The following is a 27,877-nucleotide window of genomic DNA, read 5'->3' as shown; positions in this document are numbered from 1 at the left end:
TTTGAAGCACCGTGTACTTAAAGTTCTAGTAACTAGTAAGATTACACACTGGTACTATCATTCCTTAATGCACTGCCCCTCAATGAGATTGCTTTACTTATTCTCCACTGACTGACGTACAGAAAGATAAGGCAGTCTACATTATTTCACTTACCTACCAACGCCTTCCACTGCAGCTGCAGAGTCCTGTCATCTACCAAGCAGCATCCATCTCTTGGTTCTGATACCTGTTCTGACTGCAATAACTTTGGCTGCATAAGCGAATATTCAGCTGTGCTTAATACAGAACACTTTCATTCAGCCTTGCTTCAGCATCATCACGTCGTCAAAACAACAAGGATACTTCTTCATCTGACTTTACTGTGTGTACTAGGGGCGTTCAATAACTAACGTAACATATTTTTTCTCTGCCAGTTGCAATTGAAAATTGCAGAATTTGTTGTGGGTCATCGTGGAATATTCCAACTTAAGTCCCCATGGTGTCATAAAGTTTCAATGGCACTATTCTTCGCCTTCAGAGTTATGCCTGTAATGGAGATGCGTTCCAACCAGAGTTTCTATTGGTGGGAAACAAGAGCATCGCAGATATTCATAGGCGATTGCAGAAGGTCTACGGAGACCTGATAGTGAACAAAACCATGATGAGTCGTTGAGCGAGTTGTCTATCACCATCGCAGCAAGACTGCACAAACCTGAATGATCTCCCACGTGCCAGCCGGGTGCACACAGATGTGATTCCTGCAGTGTTGGAATGTGTGGACAGTCTCATTCGAGGTGATCGACAGATCATAGCCAAACACATCGCTGCACAAATTGACTGGACTGCCTAACACACGTCTACAGAACTGACAGGAGCTCATAAAACTTGAAAGGTGGCTACACTGTGCCACTGCGCCAGAGATTGCGCCAAAGAGTACTATTAAGCCGCCTCCACAGTGCCTGTTTAGAGTTCGTGGCAGTCAGTGCGTGTTAAGAGTTCGTAGCAGTCAGTGCCTGTTTAGAGTTCGTAGCAGTGAGTGCTTGTTATGAGATTGTAGAGGACAGTGGTTGTTAAGAGATCGGAGAGGACAGTGCGTGTTAAGAGTTCGTAGCAGTCAGTGCCTGTTTAGAGTTCGTAGCAGTGAGTGGTTGTTAAGAGATCGGAGAGGACAGTGGTTGTTGAGAGTTCATAGCAGTCAGTGGTTGTCGGGAGTTCGTAGCAGTCAGTGCTAGTAGAGAGCTCGTAGAGGACAGTGTGTGTTAAGAGTTCGTACCGAGATGTGCTAGTGGGCACTGCTTGTCGTGAAATCGGAGGGATATGTTGTAGTAAAGAGTGTTGTTCCATGTTGTATGCAGTTATTTGATGGGAGAGATAGCAGATGTTATTGTAATGAGTGCATTTCGTCAATATATATGAAGGTAAAAAAATACAATGTTCTTTTATTGATTGTGTGTCTGAAATAATGCGTCACTACAGGTTCAGTCAACAAAGCATCTGGCTTGTGTTCTTGTATTAGAGTGTATTCTGGTTTTCTTGCGTAATTATAGTTTTTCTAAATTTCTTTTGTCACGTCAGTATAATTGGTATCAAAATTCTTGTCTTGTTGAAAAAGAACCGTGCCAGATGCGTACGTTGAGTCACACTCCCACATACAGAACAGTTACATTTGTGCTTGGATTTTGTAGGTTTTATAGTTGCTGGGGACTTAATTAATTAACTGTGTTTACGAAAATTTTCTTACATTGTTTGTTGCAGTCAGATAGCGTAATAATTCTAGTCAGGGCCAACCGTTTACGAGACACTACGTAATCGGACAGACAGTTAGTAAAATTAAAAGTATTTTCAAAAATATATTTAATTAAGCCCCCATGCAAACTTCATTGGACTGATCTTCCTCATCCACTCTACAGCCCGGATCTCATACCTCGGGACTTACATCTGTTGAGCCCAATAAAGGATGCACTTCATGGGAAGCAGTACGTGTATGTTGGGGAGGTTATTGATGCAGCGAGACACTGCCTCCGACATCGACTAGTAGAGTGGTTCCATGCGCGCGTACAGGCTCTCCCACTAAGGTGGCATAAGGCTGTCTCATAAAATGGAGATTATGTTGAAAATAGGGTTTCTAGCCAAAACTGTGGGGAATAATATGGGGTGTTGAAATCCTGAATAAAGCCTACCAGCTTTCAGGAAAAATATGCGTTACACCTCGAGTTTAACATATTTTACACGTATTTGTACACATACTTCACCTGTATCTCTAGAGAATAGAACTATATGCTGTACAATAGAATAATCTTGCACGCACATCCAGTGATATATGTGTCTACAGTCACTGAAATATGTTGTGAGTAGAGATAGGAGAAAAGTAATTATACGTTGAAACGTCTTGCACGCTGGGGCAGTTTTTCATGCATCTCAGTGTTTATGACGTCATATCTCCTGAACTACTCTATGTGTCGTACAATGATATAACTTTCCTTAACATATTCAGTGGCAGATGTGAATGCTGTCTGCAAAATGGCCCGCGAATATTAGTAGAAAAGAAGTTATAAGCTGAAACGTCATGCTTCACGCAGCAGTTTTACTGGACGAAACGCGAAAATGTGTTCAGTGATAAACTTTTTTCATTTCATCATTTTGCGAGGGTGGTCAGCGACAAAAAGTTTCGTATATGTTGGAAATTATGTGTAAAGTTTTGTTGCAAGTCTTTAAGTGCTGTTATTCCCAAATAATGGATGACTAAAGTATGGCTATTCGTGCGTAGTGGGGTACATTGCCCCCACCCCTTTGATAGGTAGGTGGTTTTTATCTCTACAGCGATGATTTCCAGACAGTAACTGATATGTCTATCAAGTTTGGTTGACATCGGTCCAGTGGTTTAGGAGGAGATGTGGAACATACACACATGCAATTACATAGTGGTCGGAAATAGTCTGAAAAGCTGGAAGGGTGTTACTTGGTAGATTGTGCTGAGAAATAATTGTTTGAAAAAAAAATCGATACGTTGCGCCTTTTCTGAGTTAATTAGCATTGAAATCAGCCAATTAGGCAGTGGCAGGCGCAAATTTAAGTGGCCCGCCAGATACAGTTGTATCAGTTGTCCTCATAGCGTGGAAGATAGCGCACGATACTGTTCAACTTTGGCTGGTGTTCGATCCTTGTTACCACGCCATACCTAATTTTTGTTGTTCAGTTTTACGAAACCAAACAAAGCAAACACGTTTGGCGACACTGTTTCTGGTGGGAGCCTGAACTTGCGTGAACAACAACCTGATTGGTTAACTTCAATGCTAATTAACACGGAAACGGCGCAACGTATCGAATCTTTTCTTAACATTTATTTCGCAGCGCAGCCTACCCTGCAACACCCTTACAAGCTTTTCATTATGTTTCGGACTAACCTGTTTATATACGTCCATTTATACAATACACTATGTGATCAAAAGTACCCGGACACCCCAAAAAACATACGTTTTTCATATGAGGTGGATTGTGCTGCCACCTACTGCCAGGTACTCCATATCAGCGACCTCAGTAGTCATTAGAATCGTGAGAGAGCAGAATGGGGTGCTCTGCGGAACTCACAGACTTCGAAAGTGGTCAGGTGACTGGGTGTCACTTGTGTCATACGTCTGTACGCGAGACTTCCGCACTCCTAAACATCCTTAGGTCCACTTTTTTCGATGTGATAGTGAAGTGGAAACGTGAAGGAACACGTACAGCACAAAAGCGTACAGGCCGACATCGTCTGTGACTGACAAGAGACCGCCGACAGTTGAAGACGGTCGTAGTGTGTAATAGGCAGACATCTATCCAGAGCATCATACAGGAATTCCAAACTGCATCAGGATCCACTGCAAGTACTATGACAGTTAGGCGGGAGGTGAGAAAACTTGGATTTCATGGTCGAGCGACTGCTCAACAGCCACACATCACGCCGGTAAATGCCAAACGACTCCTCGCTTGGTGTAAGGAGCGTAAACATTGGACTATTGAACAGTGGAAAAACGTTCTGTGGAGTGACGAATCACGGTACACACTATGGCGATCCGACGGCAGAGTGTGGTTATGGCGAATGCCCGGCGAACGTCATCTGCCAGCGTGTGTAGTGCCAACAGTAAAATTTGGAGACGATAATGTTCGGGTGTGACCGTGTTTTTCATGGAGGGGGCTTGCACCCCTTGTTGTTTTGCGTGGCACTATCACAGTACTGGCCTACATTGATGTTTTAAGCACCTTCTTGCTTCCCACTGTTAAAGAGCAATTCGGGGATGGCGACTGCATTTTTCAACACGATCGAGCACCTGTTCATAATGCACGGCTGTGGCTGGGTGGTTACACGACGATAACATCCCTGTAATGGACTGGCCTGCGAAGAGTCCTGAGCTGAATCTTATAAACACCTCTGGGATGTTTTGGAATGCCGACTTCGTGCCAGCCCTCACCAACCGACATCGATTCCTCTCCTCAGTGCAGCACTCCTTGAAGTATGGGCTGCCATTCCTCAAGAAACCTTCCAGCACCTGATTGAACGTATGCCTGCGAGAGTGGAAGGTGTTATCAAGGCTAAGGATGGGCCAACACCATATTGAATTCCAGCATTACGGATGGAGGGCGCCACGACCTTGTAAGTTATTTTCAGTCAGGTGTCCGGAAACTTCTGATCACCTAGTGTATGTGTGGATTGTGTTTGTTATGGATTTATGTGACACTGTGAAATCTTTTTATGATTACCGAGACTTTCCCTGATTTTTGATCTCTAAATTATTCATGTTTTTAAATGTGATTCCATTCACATCGTTAGCCCTTCGGAGGCTAAGACTACTACGCACATTACTGTCAGCATTTGCTTCTCTAAACTTACATTCCTATGCAGGCCATCTGTTATGCCAACCACTGCTGCCTACCATCACACTACCATCAGTAGTTCGTCTTGTGCGTGACTATTAAACGACCCGCTTGCTTGTGCTGAAGGACTCAGTACAATAACATTTGATAAAAATGCTCGGAATAGAACATATTGTTTCTCATACAAACGTCGCAATAGCCTTATTGGAGATCTATCACTGACGGGAATAAGGTTGTGATGGTGGATAGTGAGGCGTGAGTGGGCATTTCAGTCAGCTGAGCACTTGCCCACAAAAGGTAAAATCCCAGGATCGAGCCCCAATCCAGCAAAGAGTTTTAATTTGAAAGGAACTGTCAAGTGCAGACTTCATTTAAATATTCAGCCGACCTAGCAGGGTGGGTTGGTGGGAGATAGAAGGGGGGCAGGGGACGTCTAGCTACCCTCAGCAATAGTCAGAGAAATGTTGAAACTCAAATGAGGAGCTTCAAAGTATTTTTGTGGTGTTTTCTGGTAGGAAATGGCGTAGTCCCAGTACTTGTTGTTGGGCCGCAGTGAAGGCGATATTTGGAGAATAACAGCTTGTTCAAGAGCACTGGCAAATAGACACATCAAGCTGACACGGGGTGCAGGTATCAGAGAAACAAAAACTAACTCAGATAGCACAAGGATACTGTCAAGAGGGAATTTACCTGACCAGTGTGTGTGTATGTGTGTGTATGTATGTGTGTGTGTGTGTGTGTGTGTGTGTGTTTCTTTCACCATCGGAAAAGCGGACAGAACGACGACAAAAGCTTTTAGCACGTTACTCGATAGACGATATGAAGAACGCGACCTGGGCAACGAGAGACTCTCCAATACTAGGCTCCTTAAGTGATACTTCACTCGTAGTCTTGGTGTGAGACACTTCAATTACAACTTATAAGTCTCTCAGTTCTTTGGTTTGAGATCAGTAACCGCCAGCCGGTCACAGCTCGTAACCGCTGCTCAGGTCCAACACTGGGCATAAGCTATAAAAACGCAATGGACTCCACCCCACCACCTAGATACACTCTACCGGGTAATGATCTCTCATCCCGAGCATGTCTCTACATGAGTGCTCGCCGTCTGCTTATCGTACACGCCACCTGGTAACTGCATGCAAAAAGCATTCCAGTAATAGCCTGCCAACCTTCTGTACACAACGGAGCAGTACCTGAAATACAGTAAAATTTATTCCTAGAATTTTGTCAACATAATGGGGCTCTTATTGTTTTCTGTATTGTGTAAGATAATCCCTAACGGTAATAGTGATCCGCAAGGCTATGGTCATAATTATTTAAATAAAAGTAGAGGAAATATACTGATAGTGACTGTAGTGACAGTCATAATAGCTACGTTAGCAGCAATACTAGAAGTGTTCCTAGTAGATGAATTAACCTTCTACAAACGCAGGGAGACAGAAACTTGTGGCAAATTTTAAATTACACGTACCACTACAAAATTTCTTATTTTCTAAAGAACCATCTGATTTTACAAGATCAAATCTTTATTGCCAGATCTCTAACAGTTACAGGATTGTCATTCCTACAGTCGTCTTCTCGCTTTAAAAAAGTGGTCGTAAACGTGTTCTCGGGAAATGTTGCAGTACAAGTGAAGGTTTGAAGAGGTTCTTGCCGTGTTCTCCATATTCTTTACGTTGTGGTGGCTCACTTTTCCACTTAAATGGAACGTGAGAGGAAACTGTTAGCTTCCACTCCCAGTTTAAGAACTTTACACATTGTTGTTCGTCACCATTGTGAATTACACCTGTTGACACGGAGAAGCGAAACACCTGTTCTTGGTGGGTTATCGTGATCTCGGCTCTGCGCACGTTGGGTAATGCGGGAGCCAGCGAGAGAGTCAGCTGCACTAAGGGATCCCCCACCAGTGACAAATTACTATTTTCGTTCATGTAGAGTAGTGATCGCCACACTGCCGCTCGCGTGCCACTAGTAGCTCGCGGGGACATTTTCGGTACTTTACGGTGACGTTTCAGGCTGACTATAGTTCAATTCTTTTATCTTGGCGGTTCGCGCATGCTCGCCCAGACGCGGCAGATTGTTGCGTTGCCAGTTGCACGCGCCAAGAGAAGCAGTGCCATAGTATAGTAAGTTCGCAAACTTACGTTTAGGGGGGAGCGTACTGTTTATGAAGTAAAGCACCCACGGCCGCATTAACCCTTTCGCTGCTACAGAGACGTGCTCCCCGCATTTCGCGCTGTGCGCTATTTTGTCATCACTGCACTGCTCGCCGTTGCAGACACATGGTGTTTCGACTGCTTTGACACACTTTATTATTAGATTTCACAAAAAACTATTTGGCCCAAAAATTTGATTTTTACATATCTTCTTGACTGATACCTTCCCCCCATAAATGACTTAATTTTGTTTCGATGTTCAACGCAGTTATCGTGCAGCATTAGATGTAGTAAACCATTGCACGAAATTTTTAATAGTTTGCAGAGGTATACTTTCCGTATGGACGATTTTAGTTGCCACTAGAAATTTCAAAAAATTACATTCAAACGAATAAAATTCATGAAGTAAGACACTTCGATATTGTTTTTAAATAAAGAAAATATTAAGCACAGAATAAGGTTTGAACTTGGAACCTTTCACTTAGAAACCAAACACTGTACCCATTACATACTTCTCCCACAGGACACTGTTGGTATGATTATGAATTACGTTTCGTCGAAGTACAATAGGAAATAAACAATTACCGCTGTTCTTTATTGCGAAAAAGCGGTTAGTGAAAATGATACAAACACCTTTCGTTGCTATCGCCTGAATTAGGAAGCTTATTGCTTGTTTGGTTTAATTAATTAATAGAATATGTAGCAATTGGTATAAAGAATGCTTTTTCCAAACTTTCTATAAAAGAAAGTCTGCTATCAAGACATTGCTTTTGTTCAATTACTTCATTTATGATTGAACCTTTCTAAAACTGAAGACACTCGTCCATGCTCTGCACTCCAGTCCAGCTCTGGCACCGTCGTTCTCTGTTTATTGGCTGACTGTGTTTTGTGACGTCAGATGTGCAGAACGAACCTAAACTCGGCCGCCGTCGTAAATGACGCGCACTTTAGCCAGAATATCTCCACTGATCTCAGATCACGTTCACAGCAACAACTGCATGTTTCTACCGCGTAATTGCCACTGTCGGTCAACGATACTACATTGTCAGTCTCACAGTCGATTGTATACGCGGGAGATTGTGCGTGTCATATTTTTCGTGTATGTATCAGACATTTACTAATGTGGGCACTTTGATTTACGCATTGATACTCAGCTTGGTTTGTTCTAATGAGGGCCAGTTCAAGCAGAAAACGAAAAACTTATGACTTGCGTTCGGAATGAAAACCGATTTCTTCTTTACCCAGGTAAAGGACAAGTGTTTGTGTTTACAGTCCTAAGCAAGTGTATCCGTAGGGAAGAAAGGGAACGTCGAACGCGTCTTCAAAACCGTTCACACAGTGGTTGAAAAGATTTCCCCACTGGATTCTGTTTCATTGAAAGAAGGGATAAAAGTACTAAAATGAATTTAATGTTCGACAATAAACTTATTTAAAACCATCAGACAAGAATAAAGCAGGAGCTGATGCACCATTCGGAGTTTAAAAAATAATTGCACAGAATAAGAAACCATACAAAGATGGTGAATTAATCAAAACTGCATTTTTAGAAGTTGCTGATTCATTGGTTGGTGGTTTCAAAAATAAGATTTAATTAAAATTCATTTCGTTTTTGCTAGAAATTTACGTCATTGTTGTTGTGGGTTGGCAGGAGAACCAACACCGTGTTATTAGAGGAAGCCGAAAGCCACACGTTTTAGCTCACGCAGGCTGGCGTGAGGTCTGGAACAGGACAAAGAAATTAGAATTTAGAAAAACGGACGTAGCTGGTGGAATACTTAACTTTAATCCATTAATGATGAGCGTCGCTCTTGACTGTACATGATTCACAATATCAATAGTAACTGAACATGGCGCCTTGCTAGGTCGTAGCAAATGACGTAGCTGAACTATCGTCTCGGCAAATGGGAGCGTATTTTGTCAGTGAACCATCGCTAGCAAAGTCGGTTGTACAATTGGGGCGAGTGCTAGGAAGTCTCTCTAGACCTGCCGTGTGGCGGCGCTCGGTCTGCAATCACTGATAGTGACGACACGCGGGTCCGACGTATACTAACGGACCGCGGCCGATTTAAAGGCTACCACCCAGCAAGTGTGGTGTCTTGCGGTGACACCACAGTTGTATTGCACATATTTCAGGATATGTGACGTCTTGAACATTGAGATGCGTATAAAACTATGTTTTCTTAAAACAGAGCGCAAATGAAGCAGTCTATATCCAGTCAGTGTTTGATAATGAGAGCACTTGATATTGAACATTCAGGACTTTTACTTTGAAGCAGAGGAAAGGGAAAGAAAACCGCACACATGCGCTTCGTATGTTCCTTGTCTCTTGTTCCGTTACTGTTTTCTATCCTACCAGTAAACCACCGATTGTTACAAATGAACAAATGTGTAACTTTAAGACCGGCCGAAGTGGCCGAGCGGTTCTAGGCGCTACAGTCTGGAACCGCGCGACCGCTACGGTCGCAGGTTCGCATCCTGCCTCGGGCATGGATGTGTGTGATGTCCTTAGGTTAGTTAGGTTTAAGTAGTTCTAAGCTGTAGGGGACTGATGACCTAAGAAGTTGAGTCCCATAGTGCTCAGAGCTATTTGAACCATTTTGTAACGTTAAGCACGTAAGCGAGAAATAGTTTAGAATAGGTTTGAAATGAAGCTTAAAGTTTGTTGGAAATCGTTAAGTGCTCTCATTATGAAACACTGGATGAATATAGTGAGCTAATTTGCGCTTCATTTAAGCAAAAGCTAATTTTTCACATATCTCAATATTTGTGACGTCATTTCTCCTTAACTATGTGACTCACTGGACAATAATGTAATTCTGTGGGCACATTTAGTGGTATATTTGTCTACTGTCTGTAAAGTGTGTTGCGAATACAGTCGTTAGTGGAGAAGTAATAAATTAAGGCATCGTGTTTGGCTCTGAAGTTTTACTGTAGTAATAGCGAAAATGTTATAACCGATAAACTTTTCTGCTTTCAGCAAATATCGTAAAGGTTTGAAATCATATGTAAACTTTGTTAGAGCTCGCTGGAGTTCTCAAATACTATGTGAACAAAGTACGGGTTTCACGTACCATCAGTTATACTGCCACAAGAGAAACACATAGTTCCTAATTATAATACTTGCTTATTATGCTAAACTTTCTACATAAATGAGTAAATCAAGATAACATTTGAAATTTTGAAATTCGATCAATAATTACTCGAGATATTGGAAATCAATTTTTTTTTTGTACCTGGAAGCCGTTAGAGAGGCAACCTGCACCAGATATTGTATTCTTGTTTCCGGGTAGTGGCATAGTAATATAGATTTGACTCACATTCAGAAGGTTCCGTAATGCTAGTTACAGACGTAACGATTGATCCCGAAATGACTGAAAAGTGAATCAAGCAAAGGAAAGAAATTGGAAATTTGTGGTAAGTCCTATGAGACCAAACTGCTGAGGTCATCGGTCCCTGAGCTTACACACTACTTAATCTAACTTACTAACTTACACTGAGGACGACACACACATCCATGCCCGAGGGAGGACTCGAATTCCGACGGGGTGAGACGCGCGGACCGTCACATGACGCCTCAAGCAAAGACCACGGTCGATTTTCTGTCCGTCCCTCGTCCATTCCGGGCTTGTGCTCCGTTTATGACGATCGGATATTAAGCTACTGTTTTCCTTCCTTCACCATATTTTCCTGTCATTACGGGCAGAAAGTTCTTGCAGCAGGAAATTTGGGAGATCGCTTTCACATTTTTCATTCAGCCAACAAATTTTGAAAACCCTAGTGAAAGCTTAGAAACCAAAAAGTAACTTACATAGTTGTCAGTTACAGATGGATGTCATCTCTTCCTCTAGCTGACAATCGAAAGTTTCCCCTTTTTTCCAAACTTTAACTTGCACTTTAAAAAATTTGTTGACTGCATACAAAGTGGGGAGGTGCTCTGAAAGAGGCCATTCGTTACAAAATAGATGGCGTTCTTTGATGAAATGCTGTTAATGGCAGATGTATGGATATAATACTTGTATCTGTAACAACAACAGTAACCTTATTGTTAATGGCTCAGATCAAAACTGTTCGACATCATCATCATCATCAGGATTGTCTTGCCGGCCGCTGTGACTAACTTGTAAGCGGTTCTGGTGCTTCAATCCGGAACCGCACTGCTGCCACGGTTGCAGGTTCGAATCCTGCCTCGGCGTGGATGTGTGTGATGTCCTAAGGTTAGTTAGGTTTAAGTAGTTCTAAGTCTAGGGAACCTCAGATGTTATGTCCCATAGTGCTTAGAGCCATTTGAACCATTTTTGAGGATTGTCTTCCGGTGAACTTGGTAGGAAGTTTGTAAATGGGGCGCCTCCATCGATGTCTATCCTGGTATAGCTTTTCTCCCTCTGCGTCCCATGTTACTCCTCTTGAGATCTTCATTAACCTAGTCTGCCCATCTCTTCCTAGGCCGCCCAAGCGGTCTTTTCAATGAACCTCAAATGTCAGTGTTAATAGGTAGCTTAGATCTACAAGGGCGATCAAAAAGTTTCCGTTCCAAGACCGTCCAGTCCAGAATCGCTATGTCAATCAGGCAAAACCTCCATGAGTACTGAAGCAATCATTCCACCGACGCGCTAGTTGAAGATATCTGTTCGGTACAACACTGGGTCCTTCTGCGTGAAGAGCTCCGTAACTGCTTTCTGCACATCCTCGTCTGACAGAATCACCGACCCTTCACGGCCCCCTTTGAGAGACCTAAGGCGTGATAATCGCATCGGGAGAGATTAGACCTATAGGGCAGTACTCGAGTGTCTCCCACTTGAGTTGACATAACATATGCATTACGACATTTGCCACATGAGGACGTGCAATATCATGAAGAAGCACGACCCCTTGCAGCCCCATTACCCAACGGTGATTTTCGACAGATATGCTGCCCCATACACATTCTTCATTCCTCAATGGATGTCTACCGGTGTTTGTTCTTCGGCACCCAAGAAAAGAATTGCAGCACGCTGGTCCTGCATTAGGCAGTAACGTCTACATCTACATCTACATTTATACTCCGCAAGCCACCCAACGGTGTGTGGCGGAGGGCACTTTACGTGCCACTGTCATTACCTCCCTTTCCTGTTCCAGTCGCGTATGGTTCGCGGGAAGAACGACTGTCTGAAAGCCTCCGTGCGCGCTCTAATCTCTCTAATTTTACATTCGTGATCTCCTCAGGAGGTAAACCTCGCCGTAGTTCACGTTTCCGTATTTACTGCACGCGCTTCGGAGGGACACAAATGCCCACTAATCCCTTTCCTACTTGCCTGTGCTTATATACCACCATCGGAGTCGCTTTACGTTGACTATAAGCTGTAACAACGCCCTCAAACAGAAAATTTTTGATCAACCCTTATACCAAGTACTGCAATGAAAGTGAAGCCATGTGCATGAACAACCCAAACTGAACCTGAACTACCTGAATACGAGCAGGAAAAGATGTGACTGATTGGTGGCATTCCAGCACAACTGGGTTTTGCTAATGTTATCATCCTGAGCATTATACGTGTTGTGAGCTGAGCTCACAAATGTCACAGCATACCTCCTAATATCGTGTTGGACCTCCTTTTGCCCGGCGTAGTGCAACAAGTCGTTGGAAGTCCCCCACAGAAATACTGAGCCATGCTGTCTCCATTAAAAAACTAAAACTGAACTCCTCCCGCACGGGCCATGAAGGCCCAACGGTACCGACCAGCCGCCGTGTCATCCTCAGCACGTGGATGCGGATATGGAAGGGCATGTGGTCAGCACACCGCTCTCCCGACCGTATGTCAGTTTCCGAGACCGGAGCCGCTACTTCTCAATCAAGTAGCTCCCAGCTTGCCTCACAAGGGCTGAGTGCACCTCGTATGCCAACAGCGCTCGACAGACCGGATGGTCACCCATCCAAGTGCTAGCCCAGCCCGACAGCGCGTAACTTCGGTGATCTGACGGGAACCGGTGTTACCACTGCAGCAGGGCCGTTGGCGTGCTGCCTCTATAGCCGTCCACAATTGCGAAAGTATTGACGGTGCAGGATTTTGTGTACGAACTGATCTCTCGATTATGGTCCATAAATGTTCGATAACATTTATGTCGGGCGATCTTGGTGGCCACATCATCAGAGTGTTCTTCATCCCAATCACGAACAATTGTGGCCCAGTGACATGGCGCTTTGGTATCCATAAAACTTCCATCGTTGTTTGGGAACATGAACGTCATTAATACCTACAAATGGTCTCTGCGTATCCGACCATAACCATTTCCAGTCAACGATCGGCTCAGTTGGATCAAAGGACCCGACCACTCCATATGAAAGCAGTCCACACCATCATGGAGCCACCACGAAGTTGCACAGTGCCTTGTTGACAACTTGGGTCGTGGCATTGTGAGGTCTGCGTCACAGTCAAGCTCTACCATCAGCTCTCATCAGAAAAAAAATGGTTGAAATGGCTCTGAGCACTATGGGACTCAACTGCTGTGGTCATAAGTCCCCTAGAACTTAGAACTACTTAAACCTAACTAGCCTAAGGACATCACACACATCCATGCCCGAGGCAGGATTCGAACCTGCGACCGTAGCGGTCGCGCGCCTCCAGACTGTAGCGCCTAGAACCGCTTGGCCACTTTGGCCGGCGCTCTCATCAGACTGAAATCGGAACTCATCTGACCAATCGTCTAGGGTCCAACCTATATTGTCACGAGCGCATGAAGGGTGTTGCATGCGATGTCATGCTGTTAGCAAAGGCTTTCGCGTCGTTCGTCTGCTGCCAAAGCCCATTAACGCCAAATTTTACCGCACTATCCTAAAGGATACATTCGTCGTACGTCCCAAATTTATTTCTGCAGTTGTTTTGTGCAGTGTTGCGTATCTGTTAGCACTGACAACTACGCAAACGCCGCTACTCTTGGCCGTTAACTGAAGGCCGTCGGCCACTGCGTTGTCCGTGGTGAGAGGTAATGTCTGAAATCTGGTATTCTTACCACACCATTGACACTGCGGATCTCGAAATATTGAATTCCCTAACGATTTCCAAAATAGAATGTCCTAGGCGTCTAGCTCCAAGTACCACCTCGCGTTCGAAGTGTGTCAATTCCCGTCGCGCGACCACAATCACGTCGGTAATCTTTTCATATGAGTCACCCGAGTACAAATGACATTTCCGCCAATGCACTGCCCCTTTATATCTTCTTTAGGCGACACTACCGCCATCTGTATTTGTGCATATCGCTATCCCATGACGTTTGTCTCCCCAGTATATATTGAATTTATACTACGGGTACTAATGGAAAAATTTTGGAAATTTTTGGTAAGTCATATGGGGCCAAACTGATGAGGTCATCGGTACCTAAGCTTACACACTCAAAAATGGTTCAAATGGCTCTGAGCACTATGGGACTTAACTGCTGCGGTCATCAGTCCCCTAGAACTTAGAACTACTTAAACCTAACTAACCTAAGGACACCCCACACATGCAAGCCCGAGGCAGGCTTCGAACCTGCGACCGTAGCGGCCGCGCGGTTCCAGACTGAAGCGCCTAGAACCGCTCGGCCACTCCGGCCGGCAAGCATACACACTACTTAATCTAAGTTAAGTTACGCTAAAGACAACAATTTGTAGTATCACCCCTAAAAAATCATTGAAATTTCGTGATGATGTTAGCATTTCTCTACATATTCACTCTTCAGTGCGACACATTTTTCTAATGGTGATTGATTTGGTGTGGACGTTGGTTGTAGAAATCTACGTTTTGGCTCTACGGGAAACGTTCCCCCTCGAAAATCACCTCGTGGTCGTTGTGGGAATGCTCGCCACGTTATCATTTCTTCAACCAAGCAAAGACGAAGAACAAGTTTTTGCACGACAATACGCGGGTTTTACTTTAGAAATTTGATAGCCCACAGAATTAACGTGAGTGACTGTGTCGTGTGCAGAATTAGCTGGGGCGTTGTAGTGGAGCAAACACACCTCTTTGGAAAGCTTCTGGTGGCTCTTTATCATGAGAGGCTCCCGTAACCTCGTCAGCAGATTTCGACAGTATTCTCCTGTGACGGTTTCCCCCTTCGAGCATAAACTGTTAACACCACAACACGGTAGTCCCGAAAAACACTCAGCACCGTCTTCTCAGATGACTGTTGGGTCTTCGCCTTTTTCAACAGTGGCAATTCCTCATGTTTTGCACTGCTTGCTTCGCACCTCTCTTTTTAGTATCGTAGTGATACACCCAGCGTGCCCGTCCATGGTGACTAGGTGGTCAATCAAGACCATCTACATTGGCTTGACATAGCTGCAACATTTCTGCTACTGTCTCGCTTTGGAGCGCTTCCTGAATGGCTCCGTACAGTCACGGAAACAATGGGTAGCGGTAATTGGCACGCTCAGAATTCCACGAAAGAGATTGAAAACGGACTGATTTTGTTTTTTTCACAATCGCATCCATGTGTACCAAGACTGCAGACCTGCAAACAAAGTAAAGATTAATAACGTAACTTTATTTCTTCATGGTGATAATTAAAACTTTATCGCTATCTCTGAATAAAGCACTTAGTTTCGGGAGTGGGGATAAAGTTCAATGCTCGCCTGCTCTGTGGCACACGGCATTTGACAAGCCACACATGCTACCTAGATTGCGCTAAATGGCAAGCACCTCAGCGAGCTCAGTCTTTGATGGCTGGGTACAGGTTTGGTGAATCCGGGCTTCCTGAGCTGGGGCGGGTGAACACTGCTAGTCCTCAGTAACCATAAAAGCTCTGTCCTTACTTCAGCGACCACCTTGTACCGCGATAGTGCAATGTCATGTTTCACAGCTAACTGAGCTATTGACGCAACTGCCACGATAGCGAAGACTCTACAAAACTCTGTTAAAAAACACAAAGAAAGCAGGTTACCCATATACTAGAGGCCAGCGTAAGGTGACTTGGAGCATGGCGCAGGATTTTCTCACGTTATCTACTGGGGCAGCACGTAGTAGCAGACAGGTGGCAACACTGACAGCAGCTGACAGGCGATGGCTGGCTAGCCAGAATGAAGTAAATGATCTTTGCTCACTTTCGCCCTGCCAGTGGCCATCTGCCTAAACAGCAGGGCTGGAACCATGCGCTCGTCGGGCTGTTTTGCAGTCTTTCTCTTTTAAGGAAACGATTCGGAAAAAAATATTGATTCTCTCGTATCCTATTGCGTCGTCCGCCGACTATATGTTGAAATGACTATCTTTTTCACAGAGAGTCGTAGTTATTGTTATATTCCGAAATTAAGTAATCCACTGCAAAAGAATTCAAATAGTTTTCAATGAAAAGTAGGAATTGCAGATGACCTTACATTTGGTGCATGTTAGGTCATACATTGTTGCATTCAAAATGTAGCTAACGTTCTGAGTTTTTCTATAAACTAAGGAGGTGATCTAAATCTGTCTCCAGCCACAACAGCCACAAGAGAATGGATTGTATGTAGTCCACTCACTTCCGCACATGTATACAATCACAGCATCATTCGTACCTGACAAATGGCTGAAGACACCAAAATGAGTTTCTGGCAAAATGATAGCACATGAAGGGAATGGTATTTTATCATATGCGTAGTATACCAAACTTTCTAATCTGCTGTGACATAAAAGTAAACGCAGATCTTTTCAGTGGAATAATGTAATTTTAATGGCTATCAGTATCTGGTGAAATGAGAACTGTAAAATGGACTTAAACAGTCTTGACCGCAAGAAACCTTTTGTTTTTGTGGTTACCTGTTTTCATCAGTTTTTGACAATTTTCAGACCTCATATCATGGTTGTAGGCGGTGGCAATGAATGGAGCAGTTGACGTTCGTGGCCACCACAAAAATAGAGGTTTCTTGGGGTCGAGACTGTTTATGTTCATTTCAAAGTAATAACAAAACCGCTGTTCTCCATGAGAAATTTTCTCAAAGATCACTGGAAAGAGCACTGGCATGGCTTTCGTTTTTATACCAATAATGAGCTTTTTGTGAGCTGTTTACATGTCTTTCTTCAGTTTCCAGTTAATAATGCACAGTTTCAAGATATATTGCAATTGGAACTTCGTTAGCATATAGGTGGGGGGAATCTTAGTAAACTCCGCTGTGTTTCAACATGGCAATAAAAGAAGTGTAGTTGTTACTCAAAAAGAACCGCGCGACCGCTACGGTCGCAGGTTCGAATCCTGCCTCGGGCATGGATGTGTGTGATGTTCTTAGGTTAGTTAGGTTTAAGTAGTTCTAAGTTCTAGGGAACTGATGACCTCAGAAGTTAAGTCCCATAGTGCTCAGAGCCATTTGAATCATTTGTTAGTCAAAACTCGTCTCCAGTTAGGCTTCTCTGGAAAAAAAGGGGGGGTAATAATTCTGGAGAAAATTGCCACTTTCGTTGTAATTTCAGCCGAATTCTGTAAGTCAGTGTATTTTTAACCATTAACGACTGGAATTGATACTTTGCCAAAGGACTTTATTTCCATGTCTCAGTGATTTGAGAAATATGAAAACAATTTATAGTACATAGTATACCATCTAATTTTTTTGTCTTTTTACTTTCGCCTGAGTCGTTATCCCACTTTTTTCCTTTCGGAGAAGTGTCATTAATGGCGAGTTTTGCGTGACGCCTACATTTCTCTTGGTGTCGTGTTAAATCTTACTTCTTTTGCCAAAATACAACACAGTTTACAAAAATTCGCCTTACTAACATGCCAGTGTAGTTGTATGAAACAGTGTGTTGTTACAGAGGCAATTGAGGATAAAACATGTCAATAATTTACGAAAAATATCATCAACAGTATAAAAATAAACACGTAAGTTTTTCACTATGTTGTTGTAAATCCACAGCAATTCTCATTTCACCTGCTATGGATGGTTCTTAAAAAATTACATTATTCCAAAGGACAAAATGATAATTACTTGTATAACGCAATAGATTAGAAATACTGTGTGGTACAATACTCTTCTCTTTGCATGTCATCGCTTTCCAGTGACTCGCTTCAATTTCTTGAACCATTTATCATATGTGAGGGCTGTTATGAGTAGTCTACTCTCACTGTGTGATTTGTGAATGAGGGCACACGCAAGGGAACTACAAGCTATCCATTTTCTCGAGGCAGGAGACAGACGTGGATTTCCTCTCACAATTAAAGAAATATTTAATATGTTACCTATATTTCATAAACAGCAATGTATGGCCTAATACAAAAAATGTGCACTCATAGTGACTCCTATTTATCATTGCAAAATAGTCTAATTTTTTTGCACCAAGTTAACTTTGACATACCACAGTAACTATGAGTATTAACGAAACGATAGGCATTTTGTCATAAAGCTGAGGCTATGAGATGCTGGTACTGATGTACTGTGACTGGCAAATTAGCCAACGTCCTCTGTGGACTCCTGCAGGTGCATATAACCTAGGCCGTATGGGAAGTCAGCTCACAGACCACCGAAGTTCTTTGTCTTCTCAATCTAATCTTGCCTATTGAAGTGGGACTAGATGGACCTTTAGTTCCCTCACTACTCGTGGGGCTGAGGCAGAACCTCCAACTTCCAGTGAGACTGTTCTACTGCTGGTGGATATCAACATCCAACCCACCTAGAGGACAAATGAAACCTGTCCTCCACAAAAAGCAATGACAAGAAAATTTGATTTATCACTAATGGAACTGATGCTGCTAATCAGAACACCTTCATGTATAGCAATATAACATACGAAAAGAAGAATTGAAAAAGAAGTGGGCGGATGAAGGCTTCACTGACATGCAAAATGTAATGAAAAGAGTAGGTAGTGAACTAGAAAAGATGACCGGATGTGTTCTTTCGTTTAATTGAACAATACTCCCAGACCACATGAGGGTAGAATATATTCGTCTCATAGTGAGGTTTTACATATTCTTAGACTATTTTAAATGACAGCATTTTGGCCGCAGCACCAGAGCGCATAAGGAAGAAGCCACTTGGGGCAAATATGGCGACGCTGCCCACGATGGAGTCGCTTGATCATCCCCTCTTAGGTGTGTTAATCAATCTGGTGACCACTCTGCCTATACTCTATACCCCAAAGAAAGGAAGATACAGGAGCTCAGAACAAGAATGTAGTTTTTGGATGGTGAAGTAAAAAGGATCTACACTACCTGACAAAAAAAGCTGCAGCACCCAGAATGGAAGGAGAAAACGAAATGAAACTTCAAGAATTGAGTAGGTATGTAACGTCATATCAGTGGTTACAAAATCGAGTCAAATTTACAAAGAACTAGACAGTATGAGCCCACTTATCAGTATAAACTTCCATCTCCTGTGGCCTGAATGAGCTCATTGTGAAAGTATTTTTAGAACAAAATCTATGAAAATTGGTATTTTGCTTCTTGGTTAGGAATTACAAAATACAATTTTCGCCCCTCAGGTGGTGAAATAGGGCCAGACTGATTCACTGACTGAACACCGCTCAGCCCAAACCACTAAGGACGGAAACTTGAAATTTGGAGAGGGTGTCGACCTTATACAACAGACATCGTTTAAGAATTGCCTCTTTTAAGGGGGTAACATAGGAGTGAAAGGCTTTTCGAAAATATGTCGCTATTAAGGCAACTTTGAAGCTAGATGTATGAAAAGTGGCATTTCGTTTCTCAGTCAGAAGGAAATTCATGTTTCATCAACTTTGGAAATTTAACCCCTATGAGACTGAAGTAGGGGATAAAAAGTTTTATGAAATTGTTTTACTGGAGAAACATTTTCAAAGTCAAATCGATGAAAATTTATATTTGGCTTCTCTGTTAGAAATTAAACAAAAAAAGTCATATTTCACTGTTTTTGGAAATTCAACCCTCAAGGAGACGAAGTAGGGGATAAAAATTTTTAAGAAAATATTTCGTTACATTAAAAAAATTTGAAGCTAAATCTATGAAATTTGGAATTTTACTACTCGGTTAGATGTGAAAAAACATGTTATAGGATGAACGTTTTTACAGAAATCTCACCACAAGAATGCAAAAGGCATGGTTAACAAAAAACTTGGACTCCAGCTACCAGAGTCGCTTTTTGGTCAGAAGTACATTCAGAAAAGACCATACGTATAAGGTCTTAATTGGCCTGAAAAGTTTAGTTTGTGAACAACATAAAAATTCGATTAAAGGCAAAACAAAAAAAATCTGAGCAGACCATAGTCTACGCAATCGAAGCAGTAGGCTCTAAGTTAGTTTTATTATAATTTCTGCTTTATTAGCTATGATTTAAAATTTAAGTAATCTCTGAAAAAAAGTGTTTCGTGTATTTTAAAACTTTATTAATTTCATTTATCTTCAAAATAAGAAGGTGTTCCATCAAAGTACCAGGATTCCAGAAGTGTTCCGTCAGAGGAAAAGTTTGGGAACCCCTGTTCGAGAGTAAACGCCACAGCCAGTCAGGATCCAGCTTCTCAGTGGCAAAGAATTTTCGCTGCCCATTTTCCGTGTGAGAGCAGGATTTCTGTCCTCATGCACGGGTAGCTATCACCGTATTGCCCTCGCTAGCTGCATGGGGAAGAGCTTCGAGTAGATGGTCAGTCACCACATTGGTGGATTTTAGAATCCAGACAGCTCCTTAGTTGCGTGTAGGCTTTCACGGCCGGCGTCTTCAGTAATTAAAACTTCCGGGCTAAGAGGCCGGACCACGGCCTCTTAGCCCGGAAGTTTTAATTACTGCGCTCCTTAGTTGCTTTCAGTGTGTGTCAACTAAACCATCCTCGTCCTGAAGAGTGATCGAAAACACGTTTAAAAGAATAATTTTACTAACAAAATGTAACTCAATTACAGTGTCATTACATGAATATTCACACAATTACATCCATCAGAAATATCTCTCCTGTGATGTGCTTACACAACGAACACCAGAGTTGTGGTAAGCGGAGGCGTGGGACGTTATTGGGCCGGTACTGCCGGCATGTGACAGCTGACGTGTTGCTGGTAAAGACCACTAGAAACTGGACCGGGTATGTCGGCGTGGAGCGCTGACGCGAAATTGCTGGAACTGGCAGCTTGCAACGCTGAGACTGAACTGCTGATGTGGCCGGACAGAAATGGTGGTAGAGCTCACGCAGGATTATTTGGCTGGTACACAGAAACGCATTCTCATTCTCAGCGCCGGGCGAGTCCAACCGTCTGTTCTGAAGGGGCGGCCACCTCATTTGCCTACCGCGTACACGGCTGTGAGCCTCGTCTGTTACGACCGAAACATTCTCTGCTCGCCTCGGCTACACTGGGGGAAAGGAAGCATGTGTGCAGCGGTTGCATACAACCTTTCTCGAATGATTCGGTAAGAGAAGCTATCCTCGTATATCTCGTCAGCTTCATGATGAGCTGACTATCATTTTGTTAACCGCCACTGTTATTATGATATTTCCAAATGCAGTAACGTATGTGTTAAAATCGATTACTTGCAATGAAAAATAGGGGTCGCTATGCGTTTGCGTTTGGTGCATTTTAGTCCACATGTTGATGCATACGAAAGGAGCTAACACACCGAATTTTTCTTCGAACTTGAGACGAGATCTATACATATCGCCAGTCTCAAGAAAATGGATTGTATGTAGTGCACTCACTTCACATCGTCTGCGCCAACTGTATTGGAAATGAAACATTCATAGCTTCCTTCAGATCTCATAAACAGTTAGAGATACCGAAACAAATTTTTGGCAAATGATATTGCAAAGCGAAGAGTATGTTGCCACATGTAAAACTTTCTTATCTACTGCGATATACGAGTGACTACAGATTTTTCAATAAAAAGAATGTCATTATTGAAAGGGCTATCAATAGCTGGTGGAAATGGGAATTACTATGGATTTTGAACACCATAAATGAAGGAATGACACTTTAATTTTTATATCAAGCATGGGTTTTTCGTAAGTTGCTGATCTTGACTTGTCCTCAAATTTTTGATCAATGGTAGACTGTTTTAGGGTTCTGTCACAGTTTCAGCTGCATTAGCATGTTAGTGAGGTGAAATCGTGTAAGCTAATTTTAACATGGCTACAAGAGAAAGAGAAAGGGTGTACAAGACAGGCTAAAATAGGTCGCTCTCTCTGATCCAATTTCAGTGTAAACCTGTACTCATTGTTTTTTTTAGCAATAAATGGTTGACTTGAAGGATTAATTTTCGCAGTAATAATAAAGGCGTGTGGCGATGGCCTCCTGTCGGGTAGACCGCTCGCCTGGTGCAAGTCTTTCGATTTGACGCCACTTCGGCGACTTGCGCGTCGATGGGGACGAAATGATGATGATTAGGAGAACACAACACCCAGTCGCTGAGCGGAGAAAATCTCCGACCTAGCCGGGAATCGAACCCGAGCCCTTACGATTGACAGTCCGTCGCGCTGACCACTTTTTTAAATCTCATTTTGTTCGTTTACGTTCGTTGCGTCTGCTCAGGGCGGACGTCTTGAGACACCCGTTTCAGTTCGTCGTTGATCGATTAACTCAGTTTTTTAATTACAGAGGACAGCTAACTCTCTGACCTAACACGCTGAGCTACCGTGCCGGCACCACTCAGCTACCGGGCACGGACTAATTTTCGCAGTGGCATACATGTTAATATGATCGTTTGCACATGTTCACTGTAGCTTACAAGTTCTGCGAGATACGCCGTTGTGTGAAGGCTTACGCTGTAGAACCACATCTCGCCTACCACGCTGTCCCATTTGCAAGGAAGTCCTCACCACTGCCATTGTCCCCTCCCCTACCGCCCCTCATGCGGAGCTGGCGCCCAAGTAATATTGCACACACCCTACTGCCGACTTGAGGCATAGCACGTAACCTCGCACAGTCCGCTGGTGTCCGAAACAGTCGGGAGCAGGTGGATATTTTGCGTGGCGCTGCATGGGGATGCAGCGCCCTGCCGATAGCGCTCTCTGCTACGCCAGGCACACTGCTTGTCAGCAAGGTTGTCGCCTTCACGCGCAATGGAGGTGACGTGTAACTCCGTGGTATGAGTTACACAAGGAAGTACCTCGGTGTTGATGAAAACCGTTTACCCACGTCCTCCTAGCGGGGCGGCTGCCCTAAAGGCCTGCCTGGTGTGCGGAGGAAAAGACTACCAAGCCGATACAACATCAACCATCGATAATCTCACTGCTGAAGGCGAGTATACAACATGCCTCATCTACTACGTATTTTCCGACCCAGAGGAGACCGACTGTACTACTTGGTGGCATAGTATCTTCGACCAGCTTCATCAGTTTCATGAATGAGACAACTGGCGACGTCCAGTAGTTCTCTGACGGACTTTCGTTTCTGCACGTTATTTTAAGCACAGAGTCAGTAACGCGGTGACCACACCCAGGGCGCCGGCTCAATGGGAGACGGCACATATAAGACTCTCTCCAGCGCGCCGCCGGCGAACATCGCCCTTCCATTGCCCGCTGTCTACGATGGGTCGTGCCAAGCATACACATCACCGGAGGACGCTGCACTCTCATAACCTCGCTGCCTGCGACTCTGATTGGGCCGCGCGTCTTTTTAAGCAGCCGAATTCAGAGCTTGAGCAGTGTGGAGCCATATTTTTCGAAGTGTCCAACAGGGGTCGACGATGTTGTGCGCTTTAGGCATCCTTTTGAATGGACCGAATTCTCAAAATGCCTACGGATCTTCTTAGACCAGCACACATAAAAGGAGCACGTTACTCACATGCACAAGCAATGCTTGGCACACTATATTCACTGCTCAAGGAGAGGTCTTCCCTGTCAGTCAGTTGTGGTTTCTGTAGCTGCAGAATTATTCAGCCTGTCACGAACTGTGCCAGCAAGGTACAGAGAAATGCAGCCCCTAGCCAACTAAGCGCCTACTAGCCCTCCAGAAAAAATCCTGCGCCGAGTGTTTCATGTATCCTACTCCTTTGTGGCACACTACCTCCATGACATGGCTGGCGAGCCTCATCGGTAGGCAGCGCCCTCTGACCTTGAATTAAACTCAGATCAGGCATGCAGTGGATCTTCAGACTTGTATCAACCTTAGTACGGAAGAGAAAATTTATCAACGTAGGACGACGTTACTAAGCATTACTACTTTTCAGAGACTATCTGATTGTATCAGCATTCAAGACTATTTGTTTCTAATCAAGAACATTACCCTCAATTGTGTATAACTCAGCACCACAGACGATCTCACAGAAAATCTGAGTTATGTACTCATCTATCTCAGTATTAGTTATACATACTGTCAATAAACTTATTAATGTATTATCTTTTGTGGATGTCTGATTATCTTTCTTGACCGCCTCTGTAATTGACACAACTATCTTGTAGAATCTTTTCGTGCAAGAAAACAGCGCATGTAGTGTTTTAAGGGTGACAATTTGACAATTGCAATTAACGGTATTATAGCATCGGTAAGGGGGTCTTGCTCAGTGCTTCCTGTTCATGGATGGCTTTTCTACTTTTGACTCCTCTTTCAGCACTGCAGGCAGCTTTCAACAGCTACAGCTGGCAGTTAGGAGGTTGAAGGGAAAGGCCTGAGCAAATCGGTTTTAGATTTTCGGCTGAGAAATCTGTATATGTCCTTCTCAGCCGTTTGCACTCTCTTCTTAATTTGCCTTAACTCTGACCGAGGGACATAATTTTAAATTTTAAGTCATAGGTGAGGATTCTAGGACAGATTTTTCATCAAAAGTTTACTTGACTGCCACATGAAGTAAAGCCGAAAGAAAGGGTACTAACATATTTTAAAAAATGTTGTATGCTCCAGTTTCATCAGACCATTATATGATCTTGGCTCGACTGTGGGTATAAGGTGTGTGTGTGACAGCAAGAGGATCCCATTTAAAAACTTAAATATTGTCCACCATGATGAAACCAGAATGTCCACTGGTGCATTTAGGACCTGCTCCATCACCTATCTCTATGCTGAGGCTCTTAAGAAGCCACTGTTACATCAGGCTGCAACTTCTCTTGGTGCGACAAGAATACAAAATTTGTTCCTAATCTGCCTCACCTGCACACCACTCTGTTGACTCTATTCAAGAAAGAATGCTCCCAAATGTCAGTTTCAAAATTGCCTATAATAATACTTTGGTAGTATATTCTGGTAGCTCGAAACAAGGGGAACTCAACTCTGTGCCATTATAGTGCAGTGACCGACAGTGAGGGGCAGCAAGCTGCGGTTGGTGCAACGGACTATCCAGGCGTGGCTTACCTCACAACACTCGCACCAAAGGGACGAAATCACTTTGAGTTGAGTCAGAAATGGACATTTCCCACTGATGCAAGTCTTGATACCACAATGATACAGCGGTATACGAATCGCAACATGGCAAGTTTTTAACATGGCGCATTTTAAACTATGCAGGGACATTAATGTGACCACCTGTCAAAAGCCTGAATAACCGCCCTTTTCAGTGTGGACCGCAGCGCGAAGTGCAAGGAAAGAGTCAGTGAGGTTCTGGGATGTACAGACAGGAATGTGGACCATGTTCACTCCAGTGCCCTGGCCAGCTAGTAGTGGGGCTATGTTCGTACAAGTGTGCCCCTGATGTAGGCAACCCGCACAAACAAATTGGCCTTATACGAACATAGCCTCACTACTCCGGTTGCTCTAGATTTCGCAGTTGAGGATCCATAGCACAAACAACCTGATTGAGGTGGTCCCACAGATTCTAAATTCAGGAAGCCTGGTGGTCAGGGGACTATGCTAAACTCATCCTGGTTTTCTGTGGCATGTTGCTTGTAGGAGTGGACATTGACCCCAAGGATATGTGATACTTGTGTTCATCCATCATGCCTTCCATAATGACAAGATCTAGCAGTGAATGCCACAAAAACATTCCCAGGACCATAACACGCCCTCCACTGGACCCAAACCTTTAGCTTTCAGGCATTTCACACTTTACACGCCAACGGCTATCTGTTCAAAGGAGTATAAAACGTGATTCATCTGAAAAGGCCACCCATCATCACTCAGTGGACGACCAGTTACGGTATAGGAGTACAAATTCTAGCCTTCATCGCCGATGTATGGCAGATGATGCATGAACCAGGCTTATACTGTAGAGCGTTCCCTGAACGTTCGCACATCTGGGTGGTCAGTTCCTTGACAGCTGCACTACTATTCTCCAGTACGCATCCCCACAGTTGCCGTTCTCCCCTGTCATCTACTGCCCGTGGTGCACCCCAGATGCCTCGCTGCTGGTTTTGGATAGCGCCATTTTGACATGCTTGGTAGACTTTAACCGCGGCGGCAAGCGAACGATTTCCAAACTTTGCCATTTCGGAAATGCTTCCACCCTTGGTCCAAAAGTCAATGATCATGCCATTTTGGATGCCTGATGAACAACTCCATTTCCACATTATGACAACGACTGCACTGTTTTCTGCATCACTCTTCCCGACATGCTTTATGCACTCTCCACTGCTAGTTCTGCTACCTGCCGTCTGTGAGTGGTTATTGCACGTTGACATCAAACATAGGTGCTGGTCACATTAAAATGCTATTGGTCAATGTATATACTGTCAAGAAGGCAGGAGCTAATCTAAGAGGGTAACTGCTCCTTGTTTTAGGTAACGAAGACACATATGTAGGACTGCTTTAATTATTTTGTGTATTGTGTTGTAAGTGGGCTGCTTCTGTGTTGGCAGCGCTGTGTAGCGCTTTACATTGGATATCTGACTGCGCTTTCTTTGTAAGAGACTCTGTGGCTGGTTGGACGCGTTGTTGGAAGTTAATCGCCAGCAGTGATGGAAGTACTGTTGGACAGTTGGTTCAAATGGCTCTGAGCACTTTGGGACTTAACATCTGAGGTCATCAGTCCTCTAGAACTTAGAACTACGTAAACCTAACTAACCGAAGGACATCACACACACCAATGCCCGAGGCAGGATTCGAACCTGCGACCGTAGCGGTCGCGCGGTACCAGACTGTAGCGCCTAGAACCGCTCGGCCACCACGGCCAGCGTTGGGCAGTTGGGAGCTAGTCGCCAGCAGTGATGAAAGTACTGTTGGGCAGTTGGAGGTGAACAGCCAGCAGTGATAGATGTTAAATGTGAGAAGTTAGCATTGATGGAGGGTAGAGGTCTGAAGTGTTAGCGTAGGCTAACGATCTGGAAGTATCCGACTTGGAGATTTGAAAATTATTCATGAGTATATATCTTTGTACTGGATGTCAATGACGATTTATGTTAGTGTTTGAACTGGATGTCACATTACAAGGGTAAAAAATACATTATTTGGTTTCCAACAAAATCTTTCCTTTGCTAACCACCTGCCTATTAGTAACTAGTGGCTGTAGTAGTTAGAATCCTTTATTTAGCTGGCAGTATGGCGCTCGCTGTATCGCAGTACTCCGCGTAATGAAGATTTTTGTGAAGCAAGTGCTTAATGAAATGTATAGGTTATTGTCAGGATTGCTTCTTATTCAGGCCCATTCTTTTGATTTAATTTTTTGAAGTCAGGTTGTAATTTTTTTGAGCAATCAGATTGCGTTGCACTAGAATATTGTGGGTCAGTGTTGACACGATAAGAAAAAGTAAAGAGAGAGTAGGCTCAGTACGTTCAATTTTACTCAGCTGTTTCAGAATCAAGTAACGTAGAAGTTTCAGCTTCTCAGTCATTCTTCAATTTAAGTAGAGACACACTCATTTAAATAACCAAGTTTCAGTGTGTACTCCAGCCTAAGATCTTAAGCTGGGGCTTATAGCCACATGTATTTTCCTACTTGTATTATCTGCTTGTCAACTGGGCTCTGTCCTTCTTTTAAACATTTTCTTAACTGGTATTATTCCATCTGTATTGTGTGTATGTCTCTAAACGTGAACTTTTGGGGAAACATTTATTTTTTCCAATTCAACTTTTATGGATTTTAATCACACACTGGGCGTTAAAGATCTCGACGTCACACTTCATAAAACATTGTCACGTGCTTATCAGTGCCGTGTGATTATTC

The 27,877-nt window shown here is 43.6% G+C and overlaps 1 pseudogene; it reads right to left on the bottom strand.

Moving 5' to 3' along the window:
* Positions 1 to 12,861: 12,861 nt before the first annotated feature.
* On the bottom strand, positions 12,862 to 12,979 carry LOC124614445 (annotated as a pseudogene).
* Positions 12,980 to 27,877: the final 14,898 nt, after the last annotated feature.

This window comes from Schistocerca americana, chromosome 4 (assembly GCF_021461395.2).
Source record: "Schistocerca americana isolate TAMUIC-IGC-003095 chromosome 4, iqSchAmer2.1, whole genome shotgun sequence".
NCBI classification, from domain to species: domain Eukaryota; kingdom Metazoa; phylum Arthropoda; class Insecta; order Orthoptera; family Acrididae; genus Schistocerca; species Schistocerca americana.
The sequence above is the reverse complement of the archived record's forward strand: the minus strand, read 5'-3'. Positions and strand labels throughout refer to the sequence as shown.